This window comes from Oncorhynchus keta, chromosome 4 (genome assembly GCF_023373465.1).
Source record: "Oncorhynchus keta strain PuntledgeMale-10-30-2019 chromosome 4, Oket_V2, whole genome shotgun sequence".
In the NCBI taxonomy this organism is placed as follows: Eukaryota; Metazoa; Chordata; class Actinopteri; order Salmoniformes; family Salmonidae; genus Oncorhynchus; species Oncorhynchus keta.
In genome coordinates this window covers 16,213,839-16,226,401 of record NC_068424.1, presented here as the reverse complement: position 1 = coordinate 16,226,401, position 12,563 = coordinate 16,213,839, and the positions used below count along the sequence as shown (strand labels likewise).

General features: G+C 42.8%; 1 protein-coding gene across 3 annotated transcripts in view; it reads left to right on the top strand.

The window, feature by feature from the left end:
* Positions 1–12,563, top strand: part of LOC118382505 (disco-interacting protein 2 homolog C) — a 56,629-nt gene that overhangs the window by 3,726 nt on the left and 40,340 nt on the right. The window lies entirely within an intron of this gene.

Genomic DNA, 12,563 nt, shown 5'->3' with positions numbered 1-12,563 from the left:
ACTGAGGTGCCGTTCCCCTCACAGCTCCGTAGGCAAGCACCATGGTCTTGTAGCGGATGCGAGCTTCAACTGGAAGCCAGTGGAGAGAGCGGAGGAGCGGGGTGACGTGAGAGAACTTGGGAAGGTTGAACACCAGACGGGCTGCGGCGTTCTGGATGAGTTGTAGGGGTTTAATGGCACAGGCAGGGAGCCCAGCCAACAGCGAGTTGCAGTAATCCAGACGGGAGATGACAAGTGCCTGGATTAGGACCTGCGCCGCTTCCTGTGTGAGGCAGGGTCGTACTCTGCGGATGTTGTAGAGCATGAACCTACAGGAACGGGCCACCGCCTTGATGTTAGTTGAGAACGACAGGGTGTTGTCCAGGATCACGCCAAGGTTCTTAGCGTTGTCAACCGTGATGGCGAGATCATGGAACGGGCAGTCCTTCCCCGGGAGGAAGAGCAGCTCCGTCTTGCCGAGGTTCAGCTTGAGGTGGTGATCCGTCATCCACACTGATATGTCTGCCAGACATGCAGAGATGCGATTCGCCACCTGGTCATCAGAAGGGGGAAAGGAGAAGATTAATTATGTGTCGTCTGCATATTAATGATAGGAGAGACCATGTGAGGTTATGACAGAGCCAAGTGACTTGGTGTATAGCGAGAATAGGAGAGGGCCTAGAACAGAGCCCTGGGGGACACCAGTGGTGAGAGCGCGTGGTGAGGAGACAGATTCTCGCCACGCCACCTGGTAGGAGCGACCTGTCAGGTAGGACGCAATCCAAGCGTGGGCCGCGCCGGAGATGCCCAACTCGGAGAGGGTGGAGAGGAGGATCTGATGGTTCACAGTATCGAAGGCAGCCGATAGGTCTAGAAGGATGAGAGCAGAGGAGAGAGAGTTAGCTTTAGCAGTGCGGAGCGCCTCCGTGATACAGAGAAGAGCAGTCTCAGTTGAATGACTAGTCTTGAAACCTGACTGATTTGGATCAAGAAGGTCATTCTGAGAGAGATAGCGGGAGAGCTGGCCAAGGACGGCACGTTCAAGAGTTTTGGAGAGAAAAGAAAGAAGGGATACTGGTCTGTAGTTGTTGACATCGGAGGGATCGAGTGTAGGTTTTTTCAGAAGGGGTGCAACTCTCGCTCTCTTGAAGACGGAAGGGACGTAGCCAGCGGTCAGGGATGAGTTGATGAGCGAGGTGAGGTAAGGGAGAAGGTCTCCGGAAATGGTCTGGAGAAGAGAGGAGGGGATAGGGTCAAGCGGGCAGGTTGCGAGATTTCATCTGGAGAGAGAGGGGAGAAAGAGGTCAGAGCACAGGGTAGGGCAGTGTGAGCAGAACCAGCGGTGTCGTTTGACTTAGCAAACGAGGATCGGATGTCGTCGACCTTCTTTTCAAAATGGTTGACGAAGTCATCTGCAGAGAGGGAGGAGGGGGAGGGGGAGGAGGATTCAGGAGGGAGGAGAAGGTGGCAAAGAGCTTCCTAGGGTTAGAGGCAGATGCTTGGAATTTAGAGTGGTAGAAAGTGGCTTTAGCAGCAGAGACAGAGGAGGAAAATGTAGAGAGGAGGGAGTGAAAGGATGCCAGGTCCGCAGGGAGGCGAGTTTTCCTTCATTTCTGCTCGGCTGCCCGGAGCCCTGTTCTGTGAGCTCGCAATGAGTCGTCGAGCCACGGGGCGGGAGGAGGACCGAGCCGGCCTGGAGGATAGGGACATAGAGAGTCAAAGGATGCAGAAAGGGAGGAGAGGAGGGTTGAGGAGGCAGAATCAGGAGATAGGTTGGAGAAGGTTTGAGCAGAGGGAAGAGATGATAGGATGGAAGAGGAGAGAGTAGCGGGGGAGAGAGCGAAGGTTGGGACGGCGCGATACCATCCGAGTAGGGGCAGTGGGGAGGTGTTAGATGAGAGCGAGAGGGAAAAGGATACAAGGTAGTGGTCGGAGACTTGGAGGGGAGTTGCAATGAGGTTATTGGAAGAACAGCATCTAGTAAAGATGAGGTCGAGCGTATTGCCTGCCTTGTGAGTAGGGGGAAGGTGAGAGGGTGAGGTCAAAAGAGGAGAGGAGTGGAAAGAAGGAGGCAGAGAGGAATGAGTCAAAGGTAGACGTGGGGAGGTTAAAGTCGCCCAGCACTGTGAGAGGTGAGCCGTCCTCAGGAAAGGAGCTTATCAAGGTATCAAGCTCATTGATGAACTCTCCGAGGGACCTGGAGGGCGATAAATGATAAGGATGTTAAGCTTGAAAGGGCTGGTAACTGTGACAGCATGGAATTCAAAGGAGGCGATAGACAGATGGGTAAGGGGAGAAAGAGAGAATGACCACTTGGGAGAGATGAGGATCCGGTGCCACCACCCCGCTGACCAGAAGCTCTCGGTGTGTGCGAGAACACGTGGGCGGACGAAGAGAGAGCAGTAGGAGTAGCAGTGTTGTCTGTGGTGATCCATGTTTCCGTAGACTACACAATTAACAGCTCTTCCATTCCTGTTTCAGTGAGTAGGCCACAGTAAGATGAACGAAGCCTATGATAGTAATCTCGTTATGTATCCCAGTTTTAGTAGCCTCGTTTCACTGCCAAAAATACAATTATAGCATCTAGAAAAAGTCAAATACAGGAAGAGAAATAACAACACGTCACATACAGGAAGAGAAATAACAACACGTCACATACAGGAAGAGAAATAACAACACGTCACATACAGGTAGAGAAATAACAACACGTCACATACAGGAAGAGAAATAACAACACGTCACATACAGGAAGAGAAATAACAACACGTCACATACAGGAAGAGAAATAACAACACGTCACATACAGGTAGAGAAATAACAACACGTCACATACAGGAAGAGAAATAACAACACGTCACATACAGGAAGAGAAATAACAACACGTCACATACAGGTAGAGAAATAACAACACGTCACATACAGGAAGAGAAATAACAACACGTCACATACAGGAAGAGAAATAACAACACGTCACATACAGGAAGAGAAATAACAACACGTCACATACAGGAAGAGAAATAACAACGTCACATACAGGTAGAGAAATAACAACACGTCACATACAGGAAGAGAAATAACAACACGTCACATACAGGAAGAGAAATAACAACACGTCACATACAGGTAGAGAAATAACAACACGTCACATACAGGTAGAGAAATAACAACACGTCACATACAGGTAGAGAAATAACAACACGTCACATACAGGTAGAGAAATAACAACACGTCACATACAGGTAGAGAAATAACAACACGTCACATACAGGTAGAGAAATAACAACACGTCACATACAGGAAGAGAAATAACAACACATCACATACAGGTAGAGAAATAACAACACGTCACATACAGGTAGAGAAATAACAACACGTCACATACAGGTAGAGAAATAACAACACGTCACATACAGGTAGAGAAATAACAACACGTCACATACAGGTAGAGAAATAACAACACGTCACATACAGGTAGAGAAATAACAACACGTCACATACAGGTAGAGAAATAACAACACGTCACATACAGGTAGAGAAATAACAACACGTCACATACAGGAAGAGAAATAATAACACGTCACATACAGGTAGAGAAATAACAACACGTCACATACAGGTAGAGAAATAACAACACGTCACATACAGGTAGAGAAATAACAACACGTCACATACAGGTAGAGAAATAACAACACGTCACATACAGGTAGAGAAATAACAACACGTCACATACAGGAAGAGAAATAACAACACGTCACATACAGGAAGAGAAATAACAACACGTCACATACAGGTAGAGAAATAACAACACGTCACATACAGGTAGAGAAATAACAACACGTCACATACAGGTAGAGAAATAACAACACGTCACATACAGGAAGAGAAATAACAACACGTCACATACAGGTAGAGAAATAACAACACGTCACATACAGGAAGAGAAATAACAACACGTCACATACAGGTAGAGAAATAACAACACGTCACATACAGGTAGAGTAATAACAACACGTCACATACAGGAAGAGAAATAACAACACGTCACATACAGGTAGAGAAATAACAACGTCACATACAGGAAGAGAAATAACAACACGTCACATACAGGTAGAGAAATAACAACACGTCACATACAGGTAGAGAAATAACAACACGTCACATACAGGTAGAGAAATAACAACACGTCACATACAGGTAGAGAAATAACAGCACGTCACATACAGGTAGAGAAATAACAACACGTCACATACAGGTAGAGAAATAACAACACGTCACATACAGGTAGCCTAGTCAAATAATTAACATCCAATCACATTAACCGTTACTCATCCAATCACATTAACCGTTACTCATCCAATCACATTAACCGTTACTCATCCAATCACATTAACTGTTACTCATCCAATCACATTAACCATCTCATGGGAAATCCACTAACGTTCCGCATGTAACCAAACGTTGCTGCTCATGTTGGTTTCTGTACTGATGGCACAAAAGCCATGACAGGGAGACATAGTGGAGCGGTAACTCGCGTGCAAGCAGTTGCTCCCGACGCCAGTTGGGTACACTGCAGCGTCCACCGAGAGGCTCTTGCTGCCAAGGGGATGCCTCATAGCTTGAAAGACATTTTGGACACTACAGTGAAAATGGTTCACTTTGCTAAAGCAAGGCCCCTGAACTCTCATGTATTTTCTGCACTATGCAAAGACATGGGCAGCGACCATGTAATGCTTTCAAAAATATATATTATTATATATATTTTTTTATGTATATATACATTTTTTTAGCCCTTTCTTCTCCTCAATTTTGTGGTATCTGTTACGGTCCACAGTTTCTGTGTTGTTGTGGGTTTGTATGTGTGTATTTCAGGATGACTTCCTGGATTCCAAAGCAGCTGATTGGTCGGCCCATCACTAATTAGAGCTCTGACCCCGCCCTCTCGTCAGGGGATACAGCTGTCTGCAATTACCGACTCCTTCTGCAGCTTGAAAAGCAAGTGTTCCTTTGTTAGGAAATTGAGTTTCTTTGTATGTCCTGTGTTGGTTGTTAGTCTGGTATAATTTGTAAAGTATTTTGTAGCTGCTCCTGCAAAAGGTATGTATATACCATAGTGCCTAGTGTTTTTGGTTTATTCAAATTGTTCACTAAGTTTGAATTATTCTGTTTCATTTGTTCCCAGGGGACGGCACCTTGAGAGTTTAGGCAAGAGGGCTGCAGGCATACATATACCCGTAGTAATTACTGTCTATGCACACTAGGTAAGATCTGGGCGGACCACCCCTTGTATTTTGGTTAGCGCGCCGGGTGGCATTAAGAATAGGTAACCACTGGGTAGGCAGGTAATGTAGACAAGGGGAACTTTAACTTTTACTTTCTTTGCTTTGGTTCTGTCCAGCCCCTTTTCCCCACCTTACTGTGTGAAGGAAGAATAAATGATCTGTAAACGGTAATATTCTCTGCCTTTGTCATCCTTATATTTTTTTTTAATAATTGAGAGACCAGCTTAAATTTGTCTTTACTGACCATAATTTTCACTTTGACCGCTTGCATGATGAGTCACACGACTGGCCTATTTGGGTGACGTTTTCTCGCCTGAATGATCTGAATCTAGGATTAGACTCTTTGCAACTATATTTGATGTGCGGGACAAGAATTAGGCTATGATTAAGAAGTTGGAGCTCTTCTATGTCTGCATTAACAAGGACAACACACAGGTCTTTGCATCATTGTATGATTTTTTTTGTTGTTGTGCGCAAATGAACTCAAGCTTACAGACAATGTCAAATGTGATATATCGAAGCACCTGAGTGAGTTGGGTACGCAATTATGCAGGTACTTCTCCAAAACCGATAATGCAAACAACTGGATTCGTTATCCCTTTCATGCCCAGCCTCCAGTTCACTTACAGATAGATATCTGAACAAGAGAGGCTCATTGAAATTGCAAGAAGTGGTTCTGTGAAAATTGAATTTAATCAGACACTGCCAGATTTCTGAATTGGCCTGTGCTCTGAGTATCCTGCCTTGGCAAATTGTGCTGTTAAGACACTGATGCCCTTTGCAACCCCGTTACCTATGTGAGAATGGATTCTCGGCCCTGGCTAGCAGAAACTAAATACAAGCACAGACTGTGTGAAATGATTTAAGACAGACTCAATCCAATACAACCCAACATTAGAGTTATGTGCATCCTTTCAAGCACACCCTTCTCATTAACATGAGTTAATCACAATTTAATGTACAAATAAGTTTTTATATGTAAGATGGTTAAATGAATAGCAAATGTATTGATCATTATTTGTGCCCTGGTCCTATAAGAGCTTTGTCACTTCCCACAAGCTGGGTTGTGACAACTCACACTCGTTATGTATTATAAATGTATCGTATAGTGTGTGGCAGGCTTACAATAATGGGAAAAAATAACATTTGAGAGTGCGCTGACCCTGGTGTTAGAGGGGGTATGCAGCTGGAGGTTGAATGTTTGAAGGGGTACGGTACTGTAAAAAGGTTGGGAAGCACTGATCTAGGTTAATATGGGAAAGTTTTAAATGTCTCATTTTAATTGGAAGAACCTGAAAAGGTATGTTAGACAATTTCTTATTAAATTTAGATGATATCCAATCAATTGAGATTGGCTGGATTATCATAAATAGCAAACCACTTCAACATGTAGCGACAGCTTGTCACACCCTGACCTTAGAGACTTTTTATTTCTCTATTTGGTGTGATTTGGGTGGGCATTCAAGTTTTTCTATTATTTGTTGGCCTGGTATGGTTCCAAAATCAGAGGCAGCTGTCTATCGTTGTCTCTGATTGGGATCATACTTAGGCAGCCCTTTTCCAACCTTAGATTGTGGGATCTTGACTTTGTATAGTTGCTGTATAGCCTGCAGAACGTTATACGTTCGTTTTGTATTTGTTGTTTTTTTCGGTGTTCATTTAATAAATGTAAGATGTTCGCCTACCACGCTGCACCTTGGTCCGATCATTCAATCAACGAGTAACACAGCTCCATGCTTTCTGGTCTAATGCAAATTTTGTCACGAGTGGTTTGATACACTTATGGGAAAAGGGAGTTCCATGACGCCTGATGTAATGTCTCTGCTCACGTGGGCATGGCCACTGACTTGGTCAAGACCTCAAATTAAAACAATTCTCCTTCAGAAGACTAAGATCACAGTATCCTAACCAAAAGTGTTCTTATGCTTAATCATTCATTTTATACAACATTCAGATGCAAACCCTATAATTGAGAAGTGTATACAAACAAAGATACAGTACTGTGTGTTTCCTGTCCTTCATGAAGTCACCAAATGAAACAAACCCGACATGACTGTTCCTCAAGTGTCCACGGACTGGTTCCACTGTCATCCTGACCATAGAGAGCCTTTATTTTCTATGGTAGAGTAGGTCAGGGCGTGACTAGTTAGTCTAGTTTATTTTCTATGGTAGAGTAGGTCAGGGCGTGACTAGTTAGTCTAGTTTATATTTTCTATGCTAGAGTAGGTCAGGGCGTGACTAGTTAGTCTAGTTTATATTTTCTATGGTAGAGTACGTCAGGCGTGACTAGTTAGTCTAGTTTATATTTTCTATGGTAGAGTAGGTCAGGGCGTGACTAGTTAGTCTAGTTTATATTTTCTATGCTAGAGTAGGTCAGGGCGTGACTAGTTAGTCTAGTTTATATTTTCTATGCTAGAGTAGGTCAGGGGCGTGACTAGTTAGTCTAGTTTATATTTTCTATGGTAGAGTAGGTCAGGGCGTGACTAGTTAGTCTAGTTTATATTTTCTATGCTAGAGTAGGTCAGGGCGTGACTAGTTAGTCTAGTTTATATTTTCTATGGTAGAGTAGGTCAGGCGTGACTAGTTAGTCTAGTTTATATTTTCTATGGTAGAGTAGGTCAGGGCGTGACTAGTTAGTCTAGTTTATATTTTCTATGTGGGGTTCTAGTTTTGTTTTCTATGTTGATGATTGGTATGATTCCCAGTTAGAGGCAGCTGGTAATCGTTGTCTCTAATTGGGGATCATATTTAAGTAGCGTTTTTCCACTTCCACTTTTTTTTATTGGATATTGTTTTGAGTTAGTGCACGTAGCATCTCTAAAGTCACGGTTCGTTGTTAGTTAATTGTTTATTTGTTTTTGTCTTTGCTAAGTTTCACTTTCTAGTAAATAAATAATGTGGAACTCAACATCCGCTGTGCCTTGGTCCGTTTCTACAAACGATCGTGACATCCACATTCTCAAAAACATAAATATTGTTTAAATCTCAATTTGGGGGATTTGACAGGAGAATATCCTTTGTCTCACTGGGAAGTCCTCTCTCCCCATACTGCATGTCCAATGGGGAGAGGACTCTCTGCAAGGACTTTACAACCTGTTGCTAAGTGATAAAACTGTGGAGAGAGAGAGGAAGGGGTGTCTATGATCCTCCCCAAAGGACGGTCATGATAACACTATACATGTCAGCTACTACAGCGACTGAAATGACTGCAACACTATACATGTCAGCTACTACAGCGACTGAAATGACTGCAACACTATACATGTCAGCTACTACAGCGACTGAAATGACTGCAACACTATACATGTCAGCTACTACAGCGACTGAAATGACTGCAACACTATACATGTCAGCTACTACAGCGACTGAAATGACTGCAACACTATACATGTCAGCTACTACAGCGACTGAAATGACTGCAACACTTAACAAAGAGTTGCAGTTATTTTCAGAGTGGGTGGCAAGGAATAGGTTGGTCCTATTTTTAAAACTAAAAGCATTGTTTTTGGGACAAATCATTCACTAAACCCTAAACATCCACTAAATCGTGTAATAAATCATGTGGAAATTGAGCAAATTGAGCGTCACTGTCATGGTCAAAACATATTCTGGACCCTCTCTTTCTAAAATTATCAGCCAAAATTGTTGCAACCCCTCTTACTTGTTCAACCTCTCTTTTGTATTGTCTGAGATCCCCAAAGATTGGAAAGATTCCGCAGGCATCCCCCTCTTCAAAGGGGGATACACTCTAGACCCAAACTGCTACAGACCTATATATATCCTACCCTGCTTTTCTAAGGTCTTCGAATGCCAAGTTAACAAACAGATCAGCGACCATTTCCGCTATGCAATCTGGTTTCTGAGATGGTCATGGGTGCACCTCAGCCACGCTCAAGGTCCTAAACAATATCATAACCGCCATCAATAAAAGACAATCCTGTGCAGCTGTATTCAAAGACCTGGCCAAGGCTTTCGACTCTGTCAATCACTACATTCTTATCGGCAGACTCAACAGCCTTGGTTTCTCAAATGACTGCCTCGCCTGGTTCACCAACTACTTCTCAGACAGAGTTCAGTGTGTCAAATCGGAAGGCCTGTTGTCCGGACCTCTGGCAGTCTATATGGGGGTGCCGCAGCGTTCAATTCTCGGGCCGACTCTTTTCTCTGTATACATCAATGATGTCGTCTTGCTGCTGGTGATTCTAGAATCCACCTCTATTCAGACACCATTCTGTATACTTCTGGCCCTTTGGACACTGTGTTAACTAACCTCCAGACGAGCTTCAATGCCGTACAACTCTCCTTCCGTGGCCTCCAACTGCTCTTAAATGCAAGTAAAACTTCAACCGATCGCTACCATCACCTGCCCGCCCGTCCAGCATCACTAATCTGGACAGTTCTGACCTAGAATATGTGGACAACTGCAAATACCTAGGTGTCTGGTTAGACTAAACTCTCCTTCCAGACTCATTAAGCATCTACATTCCAAAATTAAATCTAGAATCGGCTTCCTATTTCGCAATAAAGCATACTTCACTCATGCTGCCAAACATACCCTCGTAACACTACCAATCCTTGACTTTGGCGATGTCATTTAAACAATAGCCTCCAACACTCTACTCAGCAAATTGGGTGCAGTCTATCACAGCTGAGATAAGGCGGGGCTTTACCTAGCAAAGATTTATAGATAACCTGGAGCCAGTGGGTTTGGCGACGAATATGAAGCGAGAGCCATCCATTTTGTCACCAAAACCCCATATACTACGCACCACTGGGACCTGTATGCCCTCGTTGGCTGGCCCTCGCTTCATATTTGTCGCCAAACCCACTGGCTCAAGGTCATCTATAAGTCTTTGCTAGGTAAAGCCCCCGCCTTATCTCAGCTCACTGGTCACCATAGCAGCACCCACCCGTAGCACGCGCTCCAGCAGGTACATTTCACTGGTCACCCCCAAAGCCAATTCCTACTTTTCACACCTTTCCTTCAAGTTCTCTGCTGCCAATGACTGGAATGAATTTCAAAAATCACAGAAGCTGGAGACTCATATCTCCTAACTAACTTTAAGCACTAGCTGTCAGAGCAGCTAACAGATAACTGCACCTGTACATAGTCCATCTGTAAATAGCCCATCAAACTACCTCATCCCGTACTGTTATTCTTTTGCTCCTTTGCACCCCAGTATCTCTACTTGCACATTCATCTTCTGCAAATATATAACTCCAGTCTCTATCACTCCAGTGTTTAATTGCTAAATTGTAGTTATTTCATCACTATGGCCTATTTATTGCCTTACCTCCTTGTTTGCACACACTGAATAATACTTTTTTTCTAGTGTGTTATTGATTGTATGTTTTGTTTATTCCATGTGTAACTCTGTGTTGTTGTTTGTGTCGCTGCTTTGCTTTATCTTGGCCAGGTCGCAGTTGTAAATGAGAACTTGTTCTCAACTAGCTTAGCTGGTTAAATAAAGGTTGAATAAAACAATTATATAAAAAATATTGATACAACAGTAGCTAAGATGTGAAGAAGTCTGTCCATCATAAAGTGCTGCTCTACCTTCTTAACAGCATTATCATCAAGGCAGGTCCTACAGGACCTGGTATTGTGCACCTGGACTACTGTTAAAACGTGTGGTCAGGTGCCACAAAAAAGGAATTAGGAAAATTGCAGTTGGCTCAGAACAGGGCAGCACAGCTGGTCATGTTTAGTTAATTAAATTGAAATGTGTCAATTGTGATCTTGGTCACAGCTCTATCGCAAATGTATCATTCTCCACATGTCATGTTTCCCTGTGGACTTTTCTCTGAAATGAGATGTTGAACTGTCAGAGGCTATGCTAGATGCTATACTAGATGCTAGCTGCATCTAGCTCAGCAGACCATGACAATGTTAAATTGCAATTTATAAATCCAGATTTTAGTCAATGCCTATTAAAATTAAAGTTAAACTTGCAAATAGGCCATTTATAATGGTTTGTAGTCTTAACATCTGGAACATAATGATGGCACAATTGCCAGAAAATAACATTTGTTTTAAAAAAAGTTTGTCCCTAGTGTTTCCTGTACAGAAATGTTGAGATCCTCTGCAATAAAAATGTAACATTTTCTGTTAATTACATATTTTTTCCCCACTGTCGTTCTCTACTAAATTCGGGACATTATGGTGTGTTAAATGGCTAAAAAGAAGTTGACTATGGTTATTTTTTTAACCTTTTATTTAAATAGGCAAGTCAGTTTAGAACAAATTTTTTATTTACAATGACGGCCTACCCGGGCCAATTGTGCACCGCCCTATGGGTGCACAATTAACTTGTTGTTCCTGCTTCTCTTCAGAGAGAGACCGTCTGGGACTTCCTGCTATATACAGGTAAAGAACATTCATCAAGGTGTGGGTGTGATGCTATCACAGTGTAGCTACTTCCTCATCCCATAGCAAAATGCATGTGCACATGTAGCATGGTTCATTCTTTTAAATAGGACACTGCCACAACTATATGTCTGCTGGTTGGATTATTTTTTTATTTGGCCTGCACACAAAGAGACAACACACAATATTTTAGCCCTTGGCGCAGTCACAGCTCTCAGGCACCTTGCTAGCTGAAGGTCAGGCAAAGAGAGAACCAAAAGGAATAGCAGATGCTGCGTACACACATTCAGTGCACAACAGCACACAATACAAGTCAAATGATATAGAACATAATTCGGACAAAATAAAAGACATACCTGCACATGAAGAGACAACACACAATATTTTAGCCCTTGGCACATTCACAGTTCTCAGGCACCTGCGCAAGCACATGGACACTCACTCAAACACTGTCCCAAGTACTCACAAGTTACAATAGATACCTAGTTAATGAGCTCAGTGAAACTTGTTACCCTAAATCTTTATATTGTCCACATTGTAACAAACCTATGGTAGCATAACAGTACATTGTGTAACATTACCACAGTTTTATATTGAACAATTTTGGAGCCAAGGACAACATACTTTTCAAGGCGAAGGTCAGACAAAGAGAACAATAGGGGAGTACGGAAATACAGATAATGGGCCAAACCAAAATATACAACTTTACAATATTGATATAAAAAGTGTTTGTACACCAACAAATAACATTAGCTATGCAGCTGTAATTAAAATTTTTAAAAAACACACTGAATTATTATTATTATTATCAAATTATAAACATCCCCTCTTGACCTGGCCTATTTGAATTGGTCCTTGTGTGCAACTTGGTGCATAATCTAGGGGAACAACATCACACTGCTACACACACACACAATAAATTTAACTAAAACTTAAAC